Raw genomic sequence first — 14,597 nt, 5'->3', positions numbered from 1 at the left:
AAGCAACGAGATTAAGGTAATCGAGGGTTTTCCTCGACTTACAAAAAACTCGAAGCTCTCACATTCTAACGGGTTAAACTGAATTGACTTGCGATAACAATCCAGCTTAGCTAGTTGTTTGGTGAGCCAGTCCATGCCAATAATCAAGTCAAAGTCATATATGGTTAGGACTAACAAATCTATCACTAACTTGCAACCATGACAACCCGATGTAGTTAACACCTTATCCTTTAACGGTGTAGATATGTTAACCATTAACTCCAATAATTCAGGACTCAATCCTACCAGCTTAATGAATTGCTCAACTATAAAGGAATGAGTGGTGCCAGGGTTAAATAAAGCATATGCAGCATGGTCATTCAACGAGACTGTACCTGTAATCACATTAGGAGCATCCTCAACCTGTCCTCTTGTGATCGCATATGTCCTTCCTTGAGCTGAAGGTCTATTTAGTCCACCCTGTGGTGCGATGTGTGGCGCAAATCCTCGATTCTGACCCAACGGTGGTAGTGGCGGCAATTGCGATGCTCCCCTCGACCTTCTGGGACAATCTCTGGCCATGTGACCTTGCTGGCCACATTCAAAACAAGCTCCCATCTTTAAAGGGCATGGGGCTAACCTATGTCGCCTTCCACAAAAGCGACACGCACCATTCTACCTCGATGTTGACTTTTCTATTCCACCCTTCCTGTTGGGCGGAATCGAATACCTTCCTCCAATCATAGGTCTTTTCTCAAATCGATTCCTATCCTAGTTAGACCCAAATTGCGACCTAGATGCGGTGGCTTGTTCGTTCAGATTCTTCTCTATTAGTTGGGCTCGTCCATACAGATCGTTATAGTTCTTTAGATCAAGTGGTACTAGGGGATTTTTCAACTCCGGTCAGAGGCATCTATAAACCTCATCGCCTTCTCCTCGGGATCCTCGATCAACCTAGGACCGTACTGTGATAATTCAACAAACTTTGCCTCGTACTAATCTACAGTCATTGGACCTTGAAGAAGGCGCATAAATTCCACCATCTTTAGTTGCTTGGCACAGCTGGAGAAATATTTGCCGTTGAACGCTCTAATGAAGGCGTTCCACTTTGGAACAACGCCTTTTGGGAATACTTCTTCTCTGGTGGCCCTCCACCAAGTACTAGCAATCCCCTGCAGCTGATATACTGCAAGGATAACCTTCTCCTCTTCAGTTCACCTTAGTAGTGCAAAGGCTTTCTCCATTTCTTCGATCCAGAGGGTTGTAGCCTCGGGATCTCCGATTCCCGTGAACTTCAACGGTTGCAACTTTAGGAACTGCTCAACAAGCTTATGAATCGGTCTCTCAACAACCACGTTCCCCTAAGGAACTTCAGCAGGTGCGACAGCGGCTATGGCAGTAGTGACGGCTTGATTCTGGGCCTACTGCCCCATCAAATTTCCAATTGTTTGAAGTGCCTACATGATCCCTTCGAATCTAGGATCACTAGGGGCTACTACCCCAGCACCAACCGGCGAGATTGGCGGCGGTGCTACTCCACTGGCGCTGGCCTTAGCCTACACTCTACCTCAGCCACCTCAGGTATCGACCTTTGTCGGCGTCCTACTTTGAATCACTAAAGAAATGGTCTTCTACCTAGGAGTCCTCGGCTCCTGATCACTCATGCTGTAGACTTTCTATAAAACATGTTCCCAATTCCATACAAAATTAGAAACTGAGTGATCCCACAACCAATTTACCAAACAGTTATCAATCACATGCATCAACATAAAATAAATGTCATTCATACTAACTATCCCAAGAACCCATTGCACCTTATCACTCCAAACATTGACCTTGCTCTAATACCACTAAACAGGGAGTCACACCCCGTTCCTCGAGCGCGTGCCCATCCCTTTGTGGTCGATAAAATTTTGCGACTTCTTAGGACGAGTCTCCGATCCTTTCATTTTATTGTACATGCAGAAGCGAATAACAAATCCGTTGACAGTAACTATCTCGGGATAGAAAAGCAAGACAACACATTCACAAACAACATGCTTTTATTGACGTACTGAGTCATGTACAAAAGTCCACTAACCAAAAACTTCAAAAGACGGTTCTCCAAAAAGAAGTTGACCTAACCAACCTACTCCTTAGGTCCTCTTAACTAGGCTCCGGATTCACCACTCCGCAGTCTTGGAAATTTAAGCCCACGATGGGGTGAGGTATAAGTCTCAGCAAGTTCACCCTCTAAATTTCGACTAGGAAGGAAATACACCCGAGGGCTACCTAAGCACAAGTATGAGTTAAAGGGCTTACCTTTGCCTCAGATCCTTCATGCATGTCAATATAATTCAAAAACTTGACCAAACAATTCAATTCAATTCAATTCAATTCAACTATTAATCAGTCGACTCATTCGACTTCATACCATCGATGCCATCTATAAACCTTATTGATTTGAACACTGTTCGCCTAAGCTGAAATAGATATACTCCCCAAAGTTGATGTCTAAATTTGCCCACCGAAACTGCTAAATCAATTATTACTCATCGAAGCTGCTAATAACATTTGCTCATCGAAGCTGCTAAATAACTATAATGCTCACCGAAGCTGATATCTAAAATGCTCACCGAAGTTGCTAAAGTATTATTGCTCACCGAAGCTACTAAAGATCTATTTTGCTCACCTAAGCCGAACCACGCTAAATTATTCATGGCCAAGGTCTTGTGCTTTGCACATCAATTCCTTAATTAAATTCCCAACTTGGCCTAATTTCATTGTATTAAAATGTACTTGATAAAAATAATCGTTTGTGAGTACATAGTCGGCCGAGCAAAAATATAATATCTTTTTTTTTGGTAAATCAAAAAATATAATATCTTTATTTTAGAAAATCACACTATTTATACAGTCTCCGAAAACATTTTTTGCGTTGTAAACCGATGCCCCGTTAATTTCTAATTAATTACTATAATTATTAAATTTTGGGATAAATTCCCAAAATTACAACTTTAATTCAAGTTGCACAATATAGCACTTAATTAAATAAATCAATCACACCATTGCAATTAGCACAAAATTCCGGTCACTGGTTATCTCAGTCTAATTTCCGGAGAATAATAATTAATTAAATATTTACCAAAATTAATTAATTAAATACCGATAAATGCCAAAAATACAAACCTAGGCCGAAAATGATAGATTAAATACCGAAATGGGTGCGGAAAATTTTTGAACCAATTTAGATAATTAATACAACCTAGCAAATTTCTGATTATTCTAATTAAATAAACTAACAAGCAAAATTGACTAATTAAATTACTAATCTAATCTAACTAATTACCTAAACCTTAATTAACTTAAACTAATCACCCTAAGCATAATTAACTCCATAAGCAGAGTTTAGTCGGTAAACTCACCTGATTTGCGAGCTGGTGAGTCCATGGCAACGGCGATGTGACGGCGGCCGATAAGCTCTAAAGCGATGATGCCAAACGGGGACCGAGCTGGGCAAAAAACAGCCACGAAGCTTGCTAGATTTGGGGTTTCGAATGGGCTGGTTTCGGCTTGCTTTGTGACGGACTTGCGAGCCGAACTTGAGTCGATGGTCACGACTTGATTAGAGCTGTGGATGGTCATGATTGCTGGACCAAAAGAGGAAACGGGCTAATCGTGGCTACTACGGGCGTCACGCGATTAAGGGACGTGCGCGGAAGGGTCTCCGGCAAAGAGAAGCAGAGGATGGTGGACGAAGGCGAGCTAGCGGTCAATGTGGGAGCTTGCTGGGTCTTCGTTGCTAGAGGGGTTTGAAGCATGGACATGTGGTGTGGATGAAGACGGTGGAACAAATGGTGGTGGAGCAGGGAACACACGGCAGCAAGATGGAGGGTCTTCAGTGGAGTTTTGGGTTGCTTTGGTCAACAAAATGGGAAGTCAAGGAAGGTGATGCTGGTAGGTGGAATTTGCTGGCAGAAGGTGGAGCATTTGGTGGTGGAAGAAACCAACGAAGATGGAGTTGTAGGTTTGGTCACGGGGAAATTGGGCAAAGATGGAAGGAGCTAAATGCGAAGGAAATGAAAGAATGGCAGCGAAGGAAATGAGGAACCAGCAAGGAGTGCTCGAGAAGATTGGTAGGGGGGGATTAAAAGTCAAAGAAAATATCTCACCATTGAAGCTTGGTCCCCTAAAGTCCTTATATTCATCTCTTATGTCCCCCCTATTACTTTCTAGCATATAATTTCCACCAATAATCCAAGTGAATGCCAAAAATGCTGCTTTCTTTCATAGCTTCGAATTTCTTCAAAATAAGCTTCAATTCTTTACCAAATTCCCCAAATTTGATGTCCAATTTTATAGAAGAAAAATCCCATACCATTTCTGCAAGTCCCTAACACCAAATAGCTTAGCTTGAAAGTCAAAACTCCCTCAATTCGGCCAATCCAAATTTCCGTTCGTTTTTCGAATCGTCCGTATCAATTTTCTGTAAAAATTTTGGAATTGCTGAAAATTCTTTGAAGGATGAGTATATGTTCCTAAAATAAATCGTGACATGACAGAGCTTTCAATTTCCGAAATCGGGTTCAAATTCGCGGTTAATTTCGATCTGACGCAATTTTAGTGTGACCTAACCTACTGGATAGATTTCAGGAATTTTTGGTGCAATTGACCCGTGATCGATTTATCTCAAGTCACAATGTACATCTTTGATCTACTGGCGGCTCTCGGTTATTATGAAAATCTCAAGGTTTCAATTACCGGTACAGGGTACCAAAACGACATAAAAATCGGTCTAGTGCTGATCAACGAGAATTTTGCAATCTGACACTCTAATCACCTATCTCAGTCGAATCGACCTATCTCTAGTTTTTGATAGATTTTCGACTGTGCCGTAGTGACCCTTACAAACTAGCACAGTCAAGTAGTCGATTTCTAATTGAATTCTCAAGTCTATTGTGTTAAAATCCCTTAATTACTTCTCCAGATAGTCTAATTATATCATGAGTGATCAGCTCAGAGAAGATAAATTTGAGCTAGAAAATTCAAGAATAATTCTAGAAGAATCTATGGAATTATCTCTGCAAATGGTAGAGATTTTTGCCTTAAAAAAGTCTGTTGTTCAAGAAAAAAATTGTAAAAGAAAAATCTAGAAGATGGGCCATAAGTCAGGTGGAGTGCCCCTATAAATAGGAAAGGAGGGGGAGCGTAGAAGACTTGCAGAGCAAAAAGGTAAGCTCCTCCCCTTCCCTTTGTATTATAACTAAATATAAAAAAAGCTTTCTTTTGTTGTTCCCTTCCTGCCACTTTCCATTCTTATAATTACTTTGTCCAACCATTTCTTGCCCACATTATTCTTAGTTTGCTCCCTCGATAGTTCACACACAAAAAACTTCCTTGCACACAAATTAATCACACGCTTCCGCAAATACCAAGTATTAGAGCCACGTCTTTGGTTGGTATTTGGTTGGTATTGGGCGTTTGTCCTACCTACCCATTCCTAAAACTACCCTTTCCAAATACCCACTAACTAAACCATGGCCAACTCTACCTCATACTCATTTCGCATTCCCATTTTTTTATGGGAACAACTATGACTTTTGGAGCATAAAAATGACTACATTCTTGATGGCCCAAGACTTATGGGACATCGTGGAAAAAGGTTGCGAGGCTCCGCAAGAAGGTGCAAGTGTTTCGAAGGATCAATTACAAAAGGATGCAAGGGCACTATACTTTATCCAGCAAGCACTCTCAGAAACCGTATTTCCAAGAATAATTGGAGCAAGGACTGCAAAAGGGGCTTGGGATATACTACAAGAAGAATTTCAAGGACTGGAAAAGGTACGCACTATTCGTCTTCAAACACTGAGAAGAGATTTTGAGAATTCTAAAATGAAAAATTATGAGACTGTAAAAGAATTAAAAGAACTAGTTAATCAAATGAGAGCCTATGGAGATGGGATAACTGATCAAAGGGTTGTTGAGAAAATATTAGTGTCACTTACCAAAAAATACAACTCTATAGTTACAACTATAGAAGGAACTAAGGACTTGACGACCCTATCAGTGAGTGAATTAATTGGCTCTCTAGAAGCACATGAGAAAAGACTTATGGCACAAGATGAAGATTTAGTTGAAAGTGCCTTTCAGTCTAAAGTAAATATACGGTCTCATCAATCTAAAAATGGTGGAAGGAGCTCATGGAAAAAAAAAAGGAGGAGAAACTATACAAAAGGAAAATATCCACCTTGTGGTATTTGCAAGAAAACAAATCATTTGGAGAAGGATTGTTGGTTTAAAAAAAAAAAAAAAAAAAAAAAAAACAATGCCGCTTTTGTAAAAGATATGACCACGTAGAAAAAGATTGTCGCTTGAAAACAAATAATCGAGCAAACTATGTAGTAAAAAAGGAAAGCAAAGAGAATACATTCTACGCAGGCCAAGCGGTAAATGATAATAAAAATGAAACATGGTACATTGATAGTGGATGGAGCAATCACATGACGGGGGACGAATCTATATTCACTAATATTGATAAGTCGGTGAAATCCCAAGTAAAGTTGGGCAATGGTGCACTATTAGATGTCAAAGGAAAAGGCACCATCACCGTGGAAACAAATAAAGGCCCAAAATATATACATAATGTATATCTAGTCCCTCGTCTTGCACAAAATCTCTTAGGTGTGTGCCAAATGATACAAAGTGGGTATTCTCTATATTTTAATAGAGATGCCTACATTATCTATGATAAATATAAAAATGTCATTGCCTCTGTTAAGATGAAAAATAACAATTTTCCTATTCGATGGAAATATGTCAAAGATATGGCCATGAAAGCTCAACTTGATGATTCATGGCTATGGCATCGAAGATTTGGACACTTCAACTTTGCTGGGCTAAAAACTCTCCATCAGAAAAATATGATGAGAGATTTTCCAGCCATTACAAAAATTTCAGATGTTTGTGAAGGCTGTCTTCTTGGAAAACAATAGAGACAGTCCTTCCCATCTGGAGGTGCATGGAGAGCTAAGAAGCTATTGGAACTTGTCCACATGGATGTGTGCGGTCCGATGAGGACACCTACACCCAGTCAAAATAAATATTTCATCATATTCATTGATGACTACACAAGAATGACGTGGGTATACTTTTTTTCAGAAAGATCAGAGGTTTTCTCTATCTTTAGAAAATTCAAGAGCCATGTCGAGAATCAAAGTGGCCAAAGAATCAAAGTTCTAAGGAGTGACAGAGGCACATAATACAATTCAAAGGAGTTTAATAAATTCTATGAAGATGAAGGAGTCCATCATCAACTGACTGTTAGCTACGCTCCAGAGCAAAATGGAGTAGCAGAAATGAAGAATAGAACTGTCATGGAGATGGCGAGGTCCATGCTAAAGGAGAAAGGTCTTCCCAACGCTTTTTGGGCAGAAGTAGTTTATATTGCAGTATACCTGTTAAATGGGTGTCCAACTAAAGCTGTTCAAAATAAAACACTAGTTGAAGCATGGAGTGGATGGAAGCCTTCAACAAAGCATCTCAAAGTCTTTGGATGCATATGCTACGTCCACATTCCTGCTCAAAAAAGGAGTAAGCTAGATGAAAAGACAGAAAAGGGAATATTCCTTGGCTACAGTGACCAATCAAAAGGCTATCGGATTTACAATATAAGAAGCAAGAAGCTTATGATTAGTCGAGATATCGAGTTTGACGAGAATGCTGCTTGGAATTGGGAGGACGAGAAGATTGAGAAAAAGTACATCACCTCGCTAGACATACCACCTGCTCAAGAGGAGTCAACATCACAAGAAGAAAGAGAAGTACCGGATTCCACCACCCATGACATAACTCCACCAAGCTCTCCAAGAGTAATGCAAGAAGAATCTACTCCAGAGTCTCCAATACTAAGGGTAAAAGCCCTTGGAATAATTTACGACACATGCAACTTTGCTATTTTGGAACCAGAAAACTACAAACAAGCATCCACAGAAGAAGTTTGGATAAAAGCCATGGAGGAAGAGATCAAGATGATTGAGAAAAATGAAACTCGGGAGCTTGTCGATAGTCCCAAAGACAAAGAGTTCATTGGCATCAAGTGGGTTTACAAGACGAAGCTCAACGCGGATGGATCAATCCAGAAGCATAAAGCAAGGCTTGTGGTGAAAGTATACTTGCAACAACCAGGTATCGATTATACTGAAACTTTTGCCCCCGTCGCTCGCCTCCATACTATTTGAACACTCATAGCCTTAGCAGCACAAAAAGAATGGAAGATCCATCAACTAGATGTGAAGTCAGCATTCCTAAATGGATATCTTCAAGAAGAAATATACATAGAACAACCACAAGGCTTTATCCTCAAAGGCCAAGAAGAAAAAGTTCTCAAACTCAAGAAAGCCTTGTATGGGTTAAAACAAACATCACGTGCATGGTATAGTAGAATCAATGAGTACTTCATCAAGCAAGGATTCAGGAGGAGTATGAGTGAGCCAACACTCTACATTAAGACCCAAGGTAAGTCCAACACTCTCATTGTCTCTCTATATGTAGATGATCTTATATATACAGGAAACAACGAGACAATGATCCAAGAATTCAAAGAAGAAATGATGAAGACATTTGAGATGACGGACTTGGGCTTGATGCATTACTTCCTTGGTATCGAGATCAACCAAAACGAAGGAGTGTTTATCTCACAGGAGAAATATACCGAGAATCTCTTGAAGAAATTCAAGATGAACTATTGCAAAACAGTTTCAACTCCACTTATGACAAATGAGAAACTATTGAAGGAAGATGGAGCAGAGAAAGCCAATGCCTCCCTCTACAGAAGTCTGATTGATAGTCTGCTATATCTTACTGCTACACAGCCAGATATTATGTACGCGACAAGTTTACTATCACGTTTCATGTAGAGTCCAAGCCAAGTTCATTTTGGAGCAGCCAAGAGAATTCTAAGATACTTACGAGGAACCACTGATTATGGTATTTGGTACCAACCTAGTGCAACAGCTAACTGATCGGTTACACTAATAGTGATTAGGCAGGATCATCTGATGACAAGAGGAGCACCACTGGTTATGCGTTCACATTAGGTTCCGGAATATTTTCATGGACATCTAAAAAACAAGACTTAGTGGCATAGTCTACTGCAAAAGCAGAATATGTTGCGACTGCTACAACTACCAGTCATGCAATATGGCTTTGAAGAATTCTAGAAGACATTGGAGAACCACAAGTGGAATCAACGCAAATATTTTGTGACAACAAGTCCGCGATAGCAATATAAAAAAATCTTGTCTTTCACGAAAGAACGAAACATATTAATATAAAATAGCACTTCATTCGTGAAGTGCAAAACAAAGGAGAGATCAAGCTTAAGTATTGCAAAACTGACGAACAAGTAGCAGACATATTCACTAAAGCACTATCGCGAAACAAGTTTGAGACATTACAAGAAATGCTTTGAGTAACATGAAATTGGATCAAGGAGGAGTGTTAAATTATTGATCCAAATTTCTAGAAACTTCAAGATAAATTTGAGCTAGAAAATTCAAGAATGATTCTAGAAGAATCTATGGAATTATCTCTGCAAATGGCAGAGATTTTTGCCTTAAAAAGTCTGTTGTTCAAGAAAAAAATTGTAAAAGAAAAATCTAGAAGATGGGCCATAAGTCGGTGGAGTGCCCCTTTAAATAGGAAATGAGGGGGAGAGAGCGTAGAAGACTTGCAGAGCAAAAAGGTAAGCTCCTCCCTTTCCCTTTGTACTATAACTAAAAAATAAAAATAAAAGCTTTCTTTTTGTTGTTCCCTTGCTGCCACTCTCTTTTATATATTCTTATAATTACTTTGTCCAACCATTTCTTGCCCACATTGTTCTTAGTTTGCTCCCTTGATAGTTCACACACAAAACACTTCCTTGCACACAAATTAATCACACGCTTCTGCGAATACCAATAGGCATGCCATGGTGGAAGGATACTCAGAAATCTATCCCCAGGTACAGCCGTACAACATCCCACAAGTTCCTTATCTGAAAGACAATTAACTTAAGAAGTGGTGTACTGCTTCTCATTTTGCGAAGCCATTGACAGGATTAAGAAGGGAGAAGCGTGTCTTTGAACAGAAAAATAAATCAATAAATAAATAAATAAATAAATAAATAAAGGGAGAAAATAACTTAGACATCATGATATTCTTCAGTAGGAAACATTGCTTAAAACTTTCAGCAACAGCAAACAAAACACATGCACCAGTTGGACAATCTACTCAAGGAATCACATTTTCCATATAACAACGATCGCTCTTAGGTAATCAACAAAAACATTTGAGAGAAGAATTAGTTGCATTAGCATAGATGACCAGAATGAGAAAATTCATGACTAGGATTAGAAGTCTAGAAAAAGAACAATCACATTCAGTTTCCACATCAGCTAGAATTACTGAACACCAACTGTGGTCATGAGATAGGCCTTTTTCTTACAGGTTGTCGCTTTGTGCCACAATGCAGCTATTTACAGATGTAGACATGCACTTACCCCTGAATTCTGATATTTTAAAGTCAAGAAAACTTTAGGAGATGGTGCATTGGAAATGCTAACAGAAATCTCATCAATCTGATCAACCTCAGGCTAGGGAGTACCTCATGTTCTGCGGTCATTCTATTCTACACCATATTGAAACCCAGTGCAAGAAAATCTACCCAACTATGCAAGTACCAGCAATATATCTCCTAGCAATCCACTTATCGATTAGAGCAAAACATACAGTGCACCACATGACATGTATACATATAGATATTATTTCTTCTAGACACAAATGATAAGCAAGTCAAAGCACAGGTACCTAATAAACATCAAACAGCACCATAATAATTCCAAGAAAAAAACTGTGGCAGTTGGTAAACTTAACAATAAACTAGAATCAGGATCAAGTAATTGAGTTATCAGTGCCTCCTGCTAAAGCAGAAAACCTTAAGCCTCAAAGAAAAACATTCGCAACCTGATGTAAGAAATTTCGATGTGTTAGCATAACGCCTTTGGATTCCCAGTGGTGCCACTTGTATACATAAGAGTAGCAACATCATCAGAGCTGATGCGTTCATAGTCATCAGGATTCCCTGCGATTGGCTTACCTCATCAATAGCTTCCTTAAGACATTTTCAAGGGAATCATAAACAACGTTAAAAGCTTAGAAGTTAGGCTATTTTGTGATGTTTAACCTCAATTAACTGATTATCCCTTCATATTTGAATAGCTCGTTGGAAGAGCCACGCAATGCACAGCTATCTGTCTGTGCAATTAGTGTGTAGTACACAGGAAAATTTAAGATAGATAACTAACTAGTTGAGATTTTGCCCTTGCTCACTAATCACCACTAACCCTCACTCCAAACTCTCGTGTTGATTCTTTTATCCTAGATTTTTAAACATCATCCACCTTCATTAATCATAATCTTCATCAACTGTCTTCTACTGAATAAATCAGTTGTTCACAGCTGACAAATCAAATGAAAAGATTTCTAGAGATGCAAGTTTGGTACTTGATAAGAAGGAATAATATCACAAGTTTAAAGCTGAATGCTTCTAGTCCACCTTTCAAACACGATTCTCAAACAGATGGTACAACATCTAGTTGATTGCGCTTGATTTATTTGCTTCAGTGATGTAACTAACTGGAATTACAGGAAGAACCAATCAGAATGGGCACATTCTGATTCTGAAACATCTACTCCTTTTATATGTCTATGTAACCATCTTCATCAAATGAATTCACGAGACCAAAAAAATGAATTCTTGATGTAGCCACAAAAAACTTCGTGTGATAAACCAGAAGCACAGATTCCACTTAAGACATATCAGCAACTTGCAGGTATCATTGGATGAAAGCAGAGATTCACGACTGTCTTGTCCCATATGTATAATTTCATTGTAGCTAAAGACGGGTTATCTCCTCAGTTCCTCTAATGGAAAGGGATGCTTTATCCCCCCATAGAAGAACAACAAATCTCATAGAGGCCTTATCACAGAACACTTCCACAATTCGATTGTATAATTCAGGGCTATCAACAGCAAGGGCAACACTGCAATGGATTGAAAAAAGAAATTAATAGTGCTCCTTGATCACATCAAGTCTAAAAAGAGCAGATCAAAAGGCAAAAATCACATCTGAAGTTGAAATCAGACACTTAGCAACAATTCCCAAAACCCGAAAGTTGGTTTGAAAAAATTGTAGATATTGTCATCTATCACTAGCAATGGAATATGCCCATAATGGCTCAACTCCTAATGATGGCGTATGCTAGATATAGAATGAAATAAGGAGCAAAAGTTTGCTGCGTGCTTATCCAGTTAAAAATTTGCATCATCTAAAACAAATGTTAGCTATGTCTAACTGAATCGATCACTACCCAGGAGGGAACAGGACCTTGCCAGTACTTACAACATTGAAAAGTTATGGTCTTGAACTTAAAAGATGAAGAAATAAGCACATATAACTAATAGAGGATCTGTTAAGTTGGCTGAGTATATATAAAGAGAAGTAACGTTCATATAACAGGTTATTGGTGACTTTTATTTCAATGGAGGATATTCAATGACAGAAAATTATCTGGACCTTTCAGAATGCTGGTATATCTGCAATAATTCTTCAACAGATGACCTTGATCCCCTAACCACATTAATAGCTCCCGTGGCCATTATACCTAGTTAAAAAATGTCATCACTAATGAGCTCAAATTCAAACATCAGTGCATAAGAGAAAACATCATAAATTAAATTTATCAGACAACTATAATAAAAGTCAAAATGCATCAGATGCCAATAAATCCTGTTAACATGCTGTATGTACTCGTGAATAGCCCTTTTACGGGAGAAAGAAGACCATTATTTGACAGACTGACAAATAATGAGATACACGGAAGATCACTCAAGGCATCAAGCAACGACTCTGGCACAGCTCCCGTGGCTTCATAAGTGAATTCATAGTAAAACATGACAAGTATACACATGCGACACAGAAAAGAAATGGGAAAGCAAATCACCGCTAGCTAAAAATCTATAGTTGCAAGCTTGCAACCCAAGAAAAAAGAAAACACACGCAGAGGAATAATTGTCCTTCAAATGCATATGAGTCCTAACTTAAAGAAGCTACCGTACATGGCATCCACATCATCCACGTCTAGCCACAAGGCACTATGTTGCATTACTATCAATGAAGAGACACCTTCATTTTAAATGATAGCAGAAGCATTTTCTCAGAAAGGTATTTGCTAATGAAGGGAGAAATGCGTTTAAGATTCAAATTCCCCACAAAATAAGAAGAAAAGCTATCTTCTTTGTCTCACAGTACCAAGGTTCCTACTCCTTTAAAACAATAACTGACTCCTAGCCAAAAAACAATCCATTCTTTCCCTAGGAAGAGTTGGATTAAATTAAGTTCATATCAATTTACAAGTCTCCTTATGCAAAATAAAAGTGCAAAAACTGAAAAAGCCAAACAAGAATGCCGAAAGATGGAACGTCAGCGCTCCCAAATATATGTAAATACAAAAATAAGTTGTCTGTGAGCAGAAAACTCTCTTTGATAGATGTCATGGAAACCAGAAAAGGTTGAGCTGTAACCAGAAAGCATGTATAACTAGAGAAAAGGATGACCTGAGAATCATTTGCAATCCCACTGAAGAAATAAAATTTATAATGATTACTTCGAAACGTTTATGTAGCCTTCAATTCTTGTATTGACCTTATGATCAGGCCAAAGAGGCATGTATGAAGATAGTTAGTTCCGACTGATGGATGAACATCCTAAATTATGGTGGTTTACTGAAAGAAGTTTTGTTTTCACAATAAAATCAGAAGGCAAAAATCAAATCCCTTCCATTTTGGGTGCAGAAATAACAGCGTTACACCACATCACGCCAAAATTCGGTGCTGAACACCAAGAAATATTCTACTAGACAAACCACAAGAGAAGTTTCAGGGAACAGGCTTTAGCTACTGACTAGAAACAAAGTGATTACCAAAGGATCACAGAATTGAAGACGTCCAAAAACATCAAACCATCAGTCTGAAAGAAATAGAAATGATTTACAAATTAAATAAGAAATGTTGAATATGAAGTAAGAGGAGCATTGAATAGATATATCTGAAATCTAAATATTCAGCCACCATACAAAACAATTTAAAAGAACAAGAAACAGATTTTCTCATTTACAAGTGAGGACTAAGGAGCACTTCGCACATCATTTATCACTTCTTCATTAGTTCACTCAATTCTGTATACATGAAGAGAAAAAGGAACTTCAAGGTCGAGCCTCAAAATAATGTCACAGGCATACCAAAGAATTTGTAGATGAATCTAACTTGAAAAGTAAAAATTATTGCAGCTGAACTGAAGAATAAGCCCCAAAGTAATGTCACAGACATACCAAATTAATAGTCAATAAATCTAACTGAAAAAAGAAAAAGGGATAACAGACGAATTGAAGGTCAGATTAAGCATATACTCAGAAATGAGTAGGGAGAAAAGACCTGGCCAAAAGTAAAGAAAAATACTAGGGAGGAAAGACTAAATGTAAGAGGCTGTTGGCATAGTCCAACAATTCGAATTGGTGAAGTTAAATTTCGATTAACGTAAACG

The sequence above is a fragment of the Eucalyptus grandis genome, chromosome 8, assembly GCF_016545825.1.
Source record: "Eucalyptus grandis isolate ANBG69807.140 chromosome 8, ASM1654582v1, whole genome shotgun sequence".
NCBI classification, from domain to species: Eukaryota; Viridiplantae; Streptophyta; class Magnoliopsida; order Myrtales; family Myrtaceae; genus Eucalyptus; species Eucalyptus grandis.
The sequence above is the reverse complement of the archived record's forward strand: the minus strand, read 5'-3'. Positions refer to the sequence as shown.